Genomic DNA, 11,218 nt, shown 5'->3' with positions numbered 1-11,218 from the left:
TGCTCTTATGATCTATTCTACATTCTTCTAAATCTCTGATCACATGACTATCTTCAAATATATTACTTTACATCACTATTGTCATGTATCATCTTTTAATATTCACTCCCGAGGGGGCAGGATGATTACATCAGTGAATCAATCAAATCTTACTTCAATCTTATCTTAACTCAATGTCCTCATCGTTAGGGGCATCTTATCACTAGGGGCATCTTTATTCCCTCTATTTGGCATCATATGCTATTATTTTATTTATTGATCAGTTGATCAAACTCATAGTAGTCATTGTCATAGCTTAATGGACAAGTATCTTCATGTTTTGTCTGGACTCATGAGGGTTAAGCCTCATTCTGGGGATAATCCTATGACTCGTGATAGGTCTTTTTATCTCTTATATGGACTAGTATTCAGGTGTTCTATATGGACTCTAGAGGATTAAGCTTCATTCTGAAGATAATCCTAAGCTTTCTTTCAGTCATTGTTTAATGGGCATGTATCGAGACATTCTAACCCTGACTCCTAAGGATTATGCCTCATTCTAGGGACAATCCTATGAATCGTGATTAATCTTTTCATCTATTTAATGGACAGGTATCGAGGCATTCTAACCCTAACTCTTGAGGATTGAATCCTATTCTAGGAATGACCCTATGAATCATGACAATCTTTATTTTCTTGGATCGGTATCTAGGTGTTCTATCTAGACTCTAGAAGATTAAGCTTTGTTCTAAAGATAACCCAAAAAATCTCATCAATTGGTTTTCATATCATCAATCTCAGAACCAGTCTCAATTCTTCTAGACTTCAAACTTTTGATTTCTTTGAATTAACGTGTTGCTTACACATTTATTCAAAGAGGAGCAAATGTAATACCCCCAAATTGGCACATTGGCATTCTAAACCAATTTTGGTGCATCAATCTTAAACATCAATTTCTTAATCAATTAAGTCCTATTGTACTAGGAATTTCTTATTCTGATTGGCCTTACTTGACCTAAGTGTCAAATGCAGAAAACTCCTAATTTGTATTAATCACATACTTTATTTAATTCCTAAATATCAATTTAAATTGGCTAAATTAACCTTCTAATTGAATTAATTTAATTACAAGTCGTAGCACTTTAATTAAATTAAAATCCACCCCCTTTAGCTAATACACATGAAAATGGAATTAAATATATTGATTTAATTAAATATCCTCATCATAATTGTTGAAACTAATTATTTAATTAATTAGAATTTTAGATTATGAAGTCATATTTGAATGGATCAATATTCTTTCCCAATTCATCTCAGATGAAAATGGAATTAAATATATTGATTTAATTAACTATCCTCCTCATAATTGTTGAAACTAATTATTTAATTAATTAGAATATTTTGTTATGAGATCATATTTGAATGGATCAATATTCTTCCCTATTTCATCTCATTCAACTCCATCAAAAATGGAAGACTCAATCTCTCTTTCAATCTGAACTGTGCACCTAGTTTAATCTTGATCATTGATTGGGTCCAAGATTCTATAAAAGAGACCCTCAACCTCTCATTTGAGAGTGATGCAAGTGAAGAGTATCAAACTACTATTGGATTGAGCACTCAAGAATTTTGTAATCACAACTCTATTTTTTTCACATGCTTCTCATATAGATTACAATGCGTTCATTTAGACTTGATTTTCTTATCATTGTTCTTAGATTAATTTGAATATCATATATATTAATTCATATATTTGTATACAAAATCTCAAAAACATAGATCAATCGTGCATTTGCATTCATTTAAATCCTTTGTGCTAGTTTGGATTGGTTACTGGACTCTCATTTCTAACAGTGCATAGTAAAACCCTGTCTAGTTAGAAGGCAAAAAATTCACCTTGTGTAGACATGTTGGATGAATTATCTCATGTTCATTATGGGATGTCACTGAGAAACAATGATCATGTTGAAGTGTGTGGTTGAATTAGAGGCCCATATTTAACACTTACACTAGGCTAACCTATTGTAAGTTTGGTAATAAGCAATAACTTAATAAACTTTGGGAATGAGTGAAACCAAACCAAAATTAATTAAATACTTGTAATGTTTATAAGTATGAGATTGACCTTTAACTTTTATCTTGTAAGTGCATTTTATGGTATGTTTGGTGTTGTTTATTTCCAATTTTTGGAAGTTGATTATTATTCCATTATATCCAATTTTATTTCTATTTCTTTATTCTGTCATCTACATTACATCTCTCCTCTTTTCCATTTTCAAATTACATGTTTAGTGAAGGATCATTGCCTAATTCAATACATAGGTCCTCACTTGAACCTATTAAGACATTTTCCTTCTAAGTGTGCAGGTTTGGAAAAGAGTAATCAAACCCTTTGTGTTTGCCCCCCTTTTCATCTTGTGCAGAAGGCAACAAAGAGAAGAGAAGCATTAGATTCAAATGGTTCATGAGTGTTCTTGATGAACAATTTGAGCATCTCAACAATATATATACACCGATGAGAACCAATATGTCATCATATTTGATTTAGAGATTTTATGAAAGACTGTAGAACAATGTATGTTCCTGTCATAGTGGAAATGAAGTTATTTTTTAAACATTATCTTACACCCTCTTTAGAGATAGAAGACACAAGTACAATGACTTGCCAAAGTGTATTTGGAAACTCAACTTCTCTTATTGTTTATACTAGACCAAAACATTGTTCAAGTAATGGGAGTTCTTAAAAAATACATGTTTAATCTTTAGAATCTTAGTTAAAATATTTGTTAGATATTTGCATGGTACATTGGAGTATTCCTTACATTTCCATGGTGTGCAATATCAGTAGTACATGGATTTTCATGACTATGTGGTTTCAAAATAGGCAGATGTTATCAATAATAATTACTTTACTCATAGTATTGTAAGTTGGATAAGTAAGAAATGGACTTAAATCAAAATTCCCACTATATAAACAGAGTATATGGTCATAACTTATTCCTATAAATAATGTGATTACCTTAGAGATTTTGTCTACAGGTTAAAATAAAATAAGTAGTTACAATTTATTAAATGACAATGATGTAGGAGCTTTTAGTGGGCTTTCCAAGATTTTTTTCGATTTCTTGATAAATTAATAATTTCTTTATATGTTCTCATGTTACATGTAACTAGTTTAGAAAGATGATAATAGAAAAATAGTAGGTTTGTATTAAGGTAGGTTTTTAAGAGAATTATAGTGAAGATATAAAGTTTTATATTTGCAATTGTAAGGAGGTTGGAAAATAGAATAATGAATATCAAACATTAAACTCATTTCTTGAGTTTTCTTGTATTTTATTTTTTATTTATTCTCTAAATGTTAATGGTCAATTACATGTTGTGAATTGTGTTGCATTACAAAATCAAAGTATAATCTACCTAGGAAAGAACTCATGTTTTACTAAGAAATTAATCATCCTTTAAATAACCATTTTTCCTTAGAGATTGTGTTCACACATTGAGTTAAAATAATGTTACAACTTATTATTGCAGTCATAATACAATCTATCTTGGAAAGGATTCACTTTTAATGCAAAGACCAAAACATATAGATGTTTGGTATCATTTTGTAAGATATGTGATCAAGGATGGTAGGGTGAAGCTAAAAAGGTGGAGACTTTGATAAATATTACACATACTTTGATGAAACCCATGGGTACAAACAAGTTTGAATGGGTTTTACAAGTTTGTAGTCCTTTTGGCTCTTACCAATCAATTATTTAATGATATGCAATGTCAAATTTCGTCAGAGGAAAAATGGAAATGAAAAAAAAGAGATTTAAAAAAAAAAACATGAAGCAAATGAAGATTGATATATTGAGTAAAATTAAAAATATCCAGAAAGAAGGTACATATATATAGGACAAATATCCTATAAACTGCCCTATTTATCTTGCTACATATGCAAACCACCTAAATGTTGTAAACCAATATATTTCTTAAGAATAACTTATATTATGCAAAATTGGATCTCAACATAAAATCCTACTAAGGTATCCAAGTAAAAATTTAATATACAATGTATCCCCCTAAATGAAGAATCTCATATGGTGATGGTAGATGCCCAAAAATGAATATTTTTGGATTAGGCAAAAATAGGTTTTGAAGGGGCCTTGAAACCCTTTTCAAAAAAGGTGGATAGAAGAATCCCACAAAGATGAAACACTTTCAGAGATAAAGCTTTAGCGGTCTAGCAACCCAAAAAATTCTCAAAAAGCTCAATTGAGGAACAAAAGAATCTCAAGCACCTACAAAACAAAAGCCACAAATTGGCAGTCAAAAGATGATACATACTAAGTTCAAACTACCCCTATAAGTTTCGAGAGAAGGCTCCCACAACTTGAAAAAAGAAGAGTGCAAACGGAACTAGTTAAGATTTCCCTTTGGCACCCTTCTTATGGGAACAAAGTGTCATGTTGAAAGAGGATGAAAAATGAATGTTGAAGACAATAAAAGCTCAACAATTAATATTCCTCTACTTAGGAAGAAATAGAACCACACAAGTGTTCACTTTAACTATTATTCTTGAAAGGATTATGAGGTAATAAAACTTAAGATGTGTGATACCTCTAACCTCCACTCAAGTATACTTATATTAGTGTCAAAATGTACCATAGCCAAATCATGTTTTCTAAGACAAAATTATGAAGATGATAATCCAAAATCTAATTGAAACAAATAAAGATCACAATCAAAAGACAATAACGACCCCTCCAAATTATGCTCAAATGCCTCCTCACTCATGCCAATGTGTGACAAATGATCAAGTGAAGAAGGGACAAGAGGGTCTGGAGATATCCTTACTATATTTGAAGAATAAGTTGCAACTATGTCGGAGTTGTCATGTGATAAAGGAGATGCATATCCTCAATGATCCCTAGAGGGGTTGATTCAATGATGATAGAAAAAGATTAAAGCTAATAGGTAGTCATAGAATATGATCTAATGATGATACAATGGTATAACAAGAATTGATGGATGTGAGTTGGGTCATTTTTGTTCTTTGATGCTCTTTTGGTTATGGTAGATAGTTCCTAGATGATTTGAATGAACTATGGATATACATTAAATATACCACATAATGTCAAAATTTAAGATAATTCATTTTAGAAAAGGTAAAAGAAAGCTGAAGCTCAAAATATAATTTGAAAATCTAAAATCATATAAGTAGGTGCAAAAATAACTTGGGCCGATTCTACATTCATTTATTTGAATTGAGAAGTCAAACGATATTATGTGCACGCTTGAATGCTTGGAAAATTGGAAGGTGAAGACTTGCTAGGATAAGTTTATTTGCTAATTTTTATGCAAAGATATGTCATCTTGCACATTATTCATCACATAAGGGCAATCTACTTATCATGAATCCAAACATAAGGGATAAACGTATGGGTATGAAAATTCCATTAATACAAATAGAAAAAAGGCATACATTAACTTGATATTTGTTACAATTGAGAATTTCTCTCTAGCTAAACATTAGTAAATATCAAACATTTCTAGAAACAAAAGTTTTGGTTTGGTGGATAAAACTAGAGTTAAGAGTCAAAGGTTGATAACCTTTATTATATGTGTTCGAGGAAGCATTAATGTTATAGGTGACCTCGCCCAAGAATGACCTCATTCTATAAAAGGAAAACCTAGCCCAACATTCCATAAAAATTATTATTTTGATCTCACGTTAAATTTTCTTGGGGAGAAGTTTGGTAACATATAGTACCTTCTTTATCATGTAAGCTCTAATATGAACTACCCATTATGTTAATCTAAAAAATTACAATATAGAGTAAAGTATGTATTTTGGGGTCTCTATATCATCCCAAATAGATTGAAACATCTTTGATTAAGAACCATATCGAGAAGGTGTCTATTCTTTCGAAGTCAAAAAAAAAAAAGCAAGCAAATGTCTCTTAGCCTAAATATTACCCTTTTCTAATTATTTACCATTTTCAAAAAATAAAATAGACAAAACATTAAAAAATAGTCGTCAAAATATGATAAACAATATGATAGCACATGCTAACAAGGGGTGTCTCAGCCCAACTAACCTAAAACACTGAATTCCCCAAGAAAACTAGAATAAGAAAACCAAGAAAATACCGAAAGCCAACATTACTCTTTACCCTCATCTCATTCTTGACTACTAGGTGAATCTGATTTAGACCATTAAAACCTCTGGGAAACCCAAACGGACAAATATAGGGAACCAAGATAAAAAAATTGTACCGTTGGTTTTCCATGATATTACATAAGAACAATTGAGAATTCGAAGTCTCATTCTAATTTATTTTCACAATTCCTTTGGGACTTGCCGCGATTATGTTCAATCAGTTTTAAACTTGAAGCTTGCTATACGAGATTCATCCCGAATCTTATTGAATTACAGGGCAGCTGATAACATTCCAATTGAGTTAGACAGCCGCTGATATGCTAAAGAAAGAAACAAGATTCGGTTAGTTTCAAGCTTTCTCTACGAGATTCATAAGGAATCTCATTGAATTACAGGGCATAGATAAAACTTTGGTAGTCTGTGCAATTAGTTTCAAGCTTGGCATACGAGATTCATCAAGAATGTGATTGAATTACAGGGCAGCAATCAAAAGAAAGAAGAAACCAATTTACAGATTCAAGCTTGCAGAGCAGCTGTTAAAAGAAAGGGAAAAAAAGCTTGCAGAGCAGCTGTTAAAAGAAAGGAAAAAACAAAGAAGATTTTCAAGTTTGCTGTACGAGTTTCAGCAAGAAACTGATTGAATTACAGGGCAGCTGTATAAAGTATAGTTTCAAGCTTGCTATATGAGTTTCATCAAGAATCTGATTGTATTACATAGCAACTGTTAAAGGAAAGAAACAAAGATTCCATTAGTTTGAAGCTTGCTATACGAGATTCATCAGGAATCTCATTGAATTACAGGGCACAGATAAAACTGTGTTATTCTGTTGTTAAGATTGTGATTGAATTACAGCACAGAGCAGCTGTAGAAAGAAAGAAAATTTTAAAGAATAGCTTGAAGCTTGATATACGAATTTCATCAAGAATCTGATTGAATTACAGGGGACAGATAAAAGTCTTCATCGGGAATGTGATTGAATTACAAGGTACAGTTAACTCTCTGGTATTGTGTACAATAAGTTTTAAGCTTGCTATACGAGATTCATCAAGAATCTGATTGCAGGGCAGTTGTAAAAAGAGACAAGAAAACTGAAGAATACTTTGAAGCATGTTATACTAAATTCATCGAGAATCTGATTGAATTACAGGGCGGCTTTGATTGAGTTACAGGGCAGAGAGGAAAACCCAAAGAACACTCTGCAGCTTGCTATACGAGTTCCATCAAGAGTCCGATTGAATTACAGGGCACCTGCTAAAAGAAAAATCCAAAGGATTACTTCAAGCTTCATCAAGAATCTGATTGAGTTCATAGGGCAGCTGTAGAAAGAAAAAGAGGGAAAAAAAGACCATGGCAAGAGTCATTTTCCCCATTATCATTCTCTTAATCATGTGCAATCTGAATCTTGCCGAGGGCCAACCGAGCGTCAAGGAAGCACAAGATTCAAGAGGATCATGGGAGCTCTTGATGAACAACTCAGGCATCTCAGCAATGCACATGGCACTGATGAGATCAGACAAGGTAATAATGTTCGACAGAACAAACCTCGGCGCATCAAACATCTCCCTCCCAGACGGAAGATGCAGAGCAAACCCCAACGACATAGTTCTAAAAGAAGACTGCTGGGCGCACTCCATAGAATACGACATAGCCCGGAACAGAGTGCGGCCATTGATGATCCAGACCGACACATGGTGCTCGGCAGGTGCCCTGGACAGAAATGGCCGCCTCATACAAACCGGCGGCTACAGCGACGGCGAACGTGTCGTCAGAGTCATGGAAGCCTGCCATGGCTGCGACTGGGTAGAGTTCCCGGAAACTCTAGCAGTACGCCGCTGGTACAGCACGGACATTGTTTTACCAGACGGCCGGATAATCGTAATCGGCGGGAGGAAGCAATTCAACTACGAATTCATACCCAAGAGGATGAAATCCGAGTCCACATTCGAGATCCCTTTTCTGAAGCATACCACCGATCCAAGCGAGAACAATCTGTACCCATTTGTTCATCTCCTCCCTGACGGATCACTCTACATTTTCGCAAATCGCTGGTCCGTAGCGTTCAATTACAAAAACGCCACCGTTCTTCGCGAATACCCATCGATTCCAGGCGGATTTTCGCGGAATTATCCGGCCACCGGATCATCTGTTCTTCTTCCTCTGGACGGTAGCAGGGGATTCGAACCAGTGACGGTTATGATCTGCGGGGGAGCGAAACCAAACGCCTATTTCCAGGCCAGGAATGGTACATTTCTTCCGGCAGCTGCTACATGTGGGCGGATGAATCTCGCCGATTCGAAACCCTACTGGGTCATGGAGCAAATGCCATTTGGGCGAATCATGGGCGACATGGTATTGCTTCCAACTGGTGAAATCCTTATCATAAACGGCGCCAAAAATGGGACTGCCGGATGGTTTCTGGCTCGCGATCCGGCATTTTGCCCTCTTCTTTACAAGCCCGATTTAGACCCGCCCAAAAGGTTTGTGACTCTTTCTCCCTCTAAAATCCCTCGGATGTACCATTCTTCCTGTCATTTGCTCCCTGATGGAAGAATTCTTGTGGGCGGAAGTAATCCCAATATCTTTTACACCTTCGTTGGCGTTTCTTTCCCGACTGAGCTCAGTCTAGAGGCTTTCTCTCCGCCATACTTGGATCCTCAGTTGTCTTCCTTTCGACCCATTGTTACCCTCTGGGAAAGCGACGTTATGATGTATGGGACCGTCTTTGTGCTTGAGTTTTTTGTCGAGGAAGTTATGCCTATTGATGAGCAATATGTCTCTGTTTCTCTCATGGCGCCTACTTTTAATACCCACAGCTTTTCCATGAACCAGAGGCTTCTGAAGCTGCAGATTGTTGAGATTGTGGTTCTTCCGATGTCGTACCAGATGTCTGTTCTTGTTCCTCCTTCTCGCAATTTGGCTCCTCCTGGTTATTATCTGCTGTTTGTGCTCTACCGTGGTGTTCCTGGGATTGGTAAGTGGGTGCGGCTTCAGGGGTGAAAAAAGATTGAATCTTTTGGGGTTATGAAACTTTGATCCCTTTTCCCGTTCGTTCAAGATTTCAGGAACCCATGTTCACGGATTGGAGAACGTTTTGAGGAAATTTAAGCTTGTGCTCTGAAATTCACTGGGCAACAATTTTTATACAAGCTCTTTCTTTGAAACTTTGCAATCTATGAACCGGGGAGAACTTTTTTGTAAGTTCATGTTTGGAAACTCTCCATAACCTGGATCAAGAGCGATTTTTGTTCAAGCTCATGCTTTCCAGACTATGAACTGGGTAGCCATTTTTTTGTACGTTCAATGTTTGAATAAATTTCGGAGCATAAATTGGGTAGCAATTTTTTGAAAAATTTATGCTGGGAAATTGTTGACTATGAACTGGGGAGATATATTTTTTAAGTTCATGCTTGGAAAATTTCCAATAGTGAACTGGGCGCAATTTTTAATCAAGTTGATTATGAAGTGGGAATGATCAGGAATTAATTAGTATATTCAATTAAATGAGATATTTTAATTAACTAAGTGTAATGATTTTTCAGATAATGAATTGGGAGCAATTTTTAATCAAGTTGAACATGAATTGGGAATGATCGGGAACTAATCAGCATATCAAATTAAATGAGATATTTTATTTAACTAAGTGTAATGACATTTCATAGGTAGATAGCTCTTCTACAAGTTTGTCCAAATTAGATTGTTCCTCAGGAATTAATCAGTATATTCAATTAAATGAGATATTTTAATTAAGTGTAATGATTTTTCAGATAATGAATTGGGAGCAATTTTTAATCAAGTTGAGCATGAACTCCGAATGATCAGGAACTAATCAGCATATCCAATTAAATGAGATATTTTATTTAACTAAGTGTAATGACCTTTCATAGGTATATAGCTCTTCTATAAGTTTGTCCAAATTAGATTGATTCACAGACATCCATCTCACTTACAGATTGTTCAAATTTGTATGAAATTTGTAATATTATAAATAAAATAGAAGTTTTCATACTGTTTATTATGTTTTTATAATACTACTATTTCTTATTTCTGTATCCTTCTTTAAATTAAGAAAGTAATTCAGATATCAGAACCTAATTTTATTCTTAGAATAACATTCTAAGTCTGCACAAGAGACTACATCATATAAATCTGCTGATCCTTTTCTCCATCTCCTCCAATGACATTTCATCTTCCAAGTGTGAAGATAATCAATGGAGGTGGCCACAAGTTATTATGGAAGCAGAAGCCTCTCCTTCAATGTGGAGATAATCAATAGAAGTGGCCACAAGAAGTTGTACAAAGAGAATTTCATGATCCTACACTACTACTTGGGTTGGTAAGACTTCACATGATGACTTGGGCTCAATATAAGTACTAGTTGATAAGACCACATGATGGCTTGGGCTCAATATTTTCCTATAGTATTCATGAATTCCCTAAGGTTTTCTATGTTGCAAGCAAGTAAATCTTACCTGTTTTGATCAAAACTATGTTCATATTCAAAGCTTTGATTTCATGCATCATAATCATAACATTCAACAAGTCTTCCATGTGCCATATGCCGCATCATTTTAATCATCCTGGTTTTCAAACAATTCAATGAAACCTTCTTCAAACAAAATTATTTATCTTGCTCTATAAATGGACATTTATTGGCCAAGTATGGACGTTTTTCTATAACAATTGTCAATACCTCTATAAAATCCTCTGTTTACAACTGAAAGTTTCTACCTCAAGAATTTTCCGTAGGACCTTGAAGGCTTGACTCCCAAATGTAGAAAAACATAGACTTCCTGTGCTACAACCTCGTGTTCTTTTTCCTGTGCAACTATAAGACGCCCAAACAAACGTCGAAGAACATTCTACGGTGGCTTTGTGAAGGCGGCCAGCCATCAACATGCGTTGTGAGAGGCACAATCATTGGAAAGGGATTGCCAAACTAATGTTCAATACAATTGGTGTACAGACTTGTTTGAACATTTAAGATTTACAGCCAATTTTATTTGGAAGAGGACAGGGCAATGGCTGGTGGGGGCGGGCGGAGGGGGGGAATGATTAGAAATTAATCAGGATGTCCAATTATATGGAAT

At 34.7% G+C, this 11,218-nt stretch overlaps 1 pseudogene across 1 annotated transcript; it reads left to right on the top strand.

Annotated features, from left to right (window-relative positions):
* The first annotated feature begins 6,410 nt into the window (after nucleotides 1–6,410).
* On the top strand, nucleotides 6,411–9,469 carry LOC149567180 (aldehyde oxidase GLOX pseudogene; annotated as a pseudogene). The gene has a single exon (XR_016361610.1). The product of XR_016361610.1 is annotated as an aldehyde oxidase GLOX pseudogene (transcript).
* Nucleotides 9,470–11,218: the final 1,749 nt, after the last annotated feature.

This window comes from Cupressus sempervirens, chromosome 3 (genome assembly GCF_028749045.1).
Source record: "Cupressus sempervirens isolate cs-2001-9-10 chromosome 3, ASM2874904v1, whole genome shotgun sequence".
NCBI lineage: Eukaryota > Viridiplantae > Streptophyta > Pinopsida > Cupressales > Cupressaceae > Cupressus > Cupressus sempervirens.
Note: the sequence above shows the minus strand (reverse complement) of the source record. Positions and strands in the feature narration are given on the sequence as shown.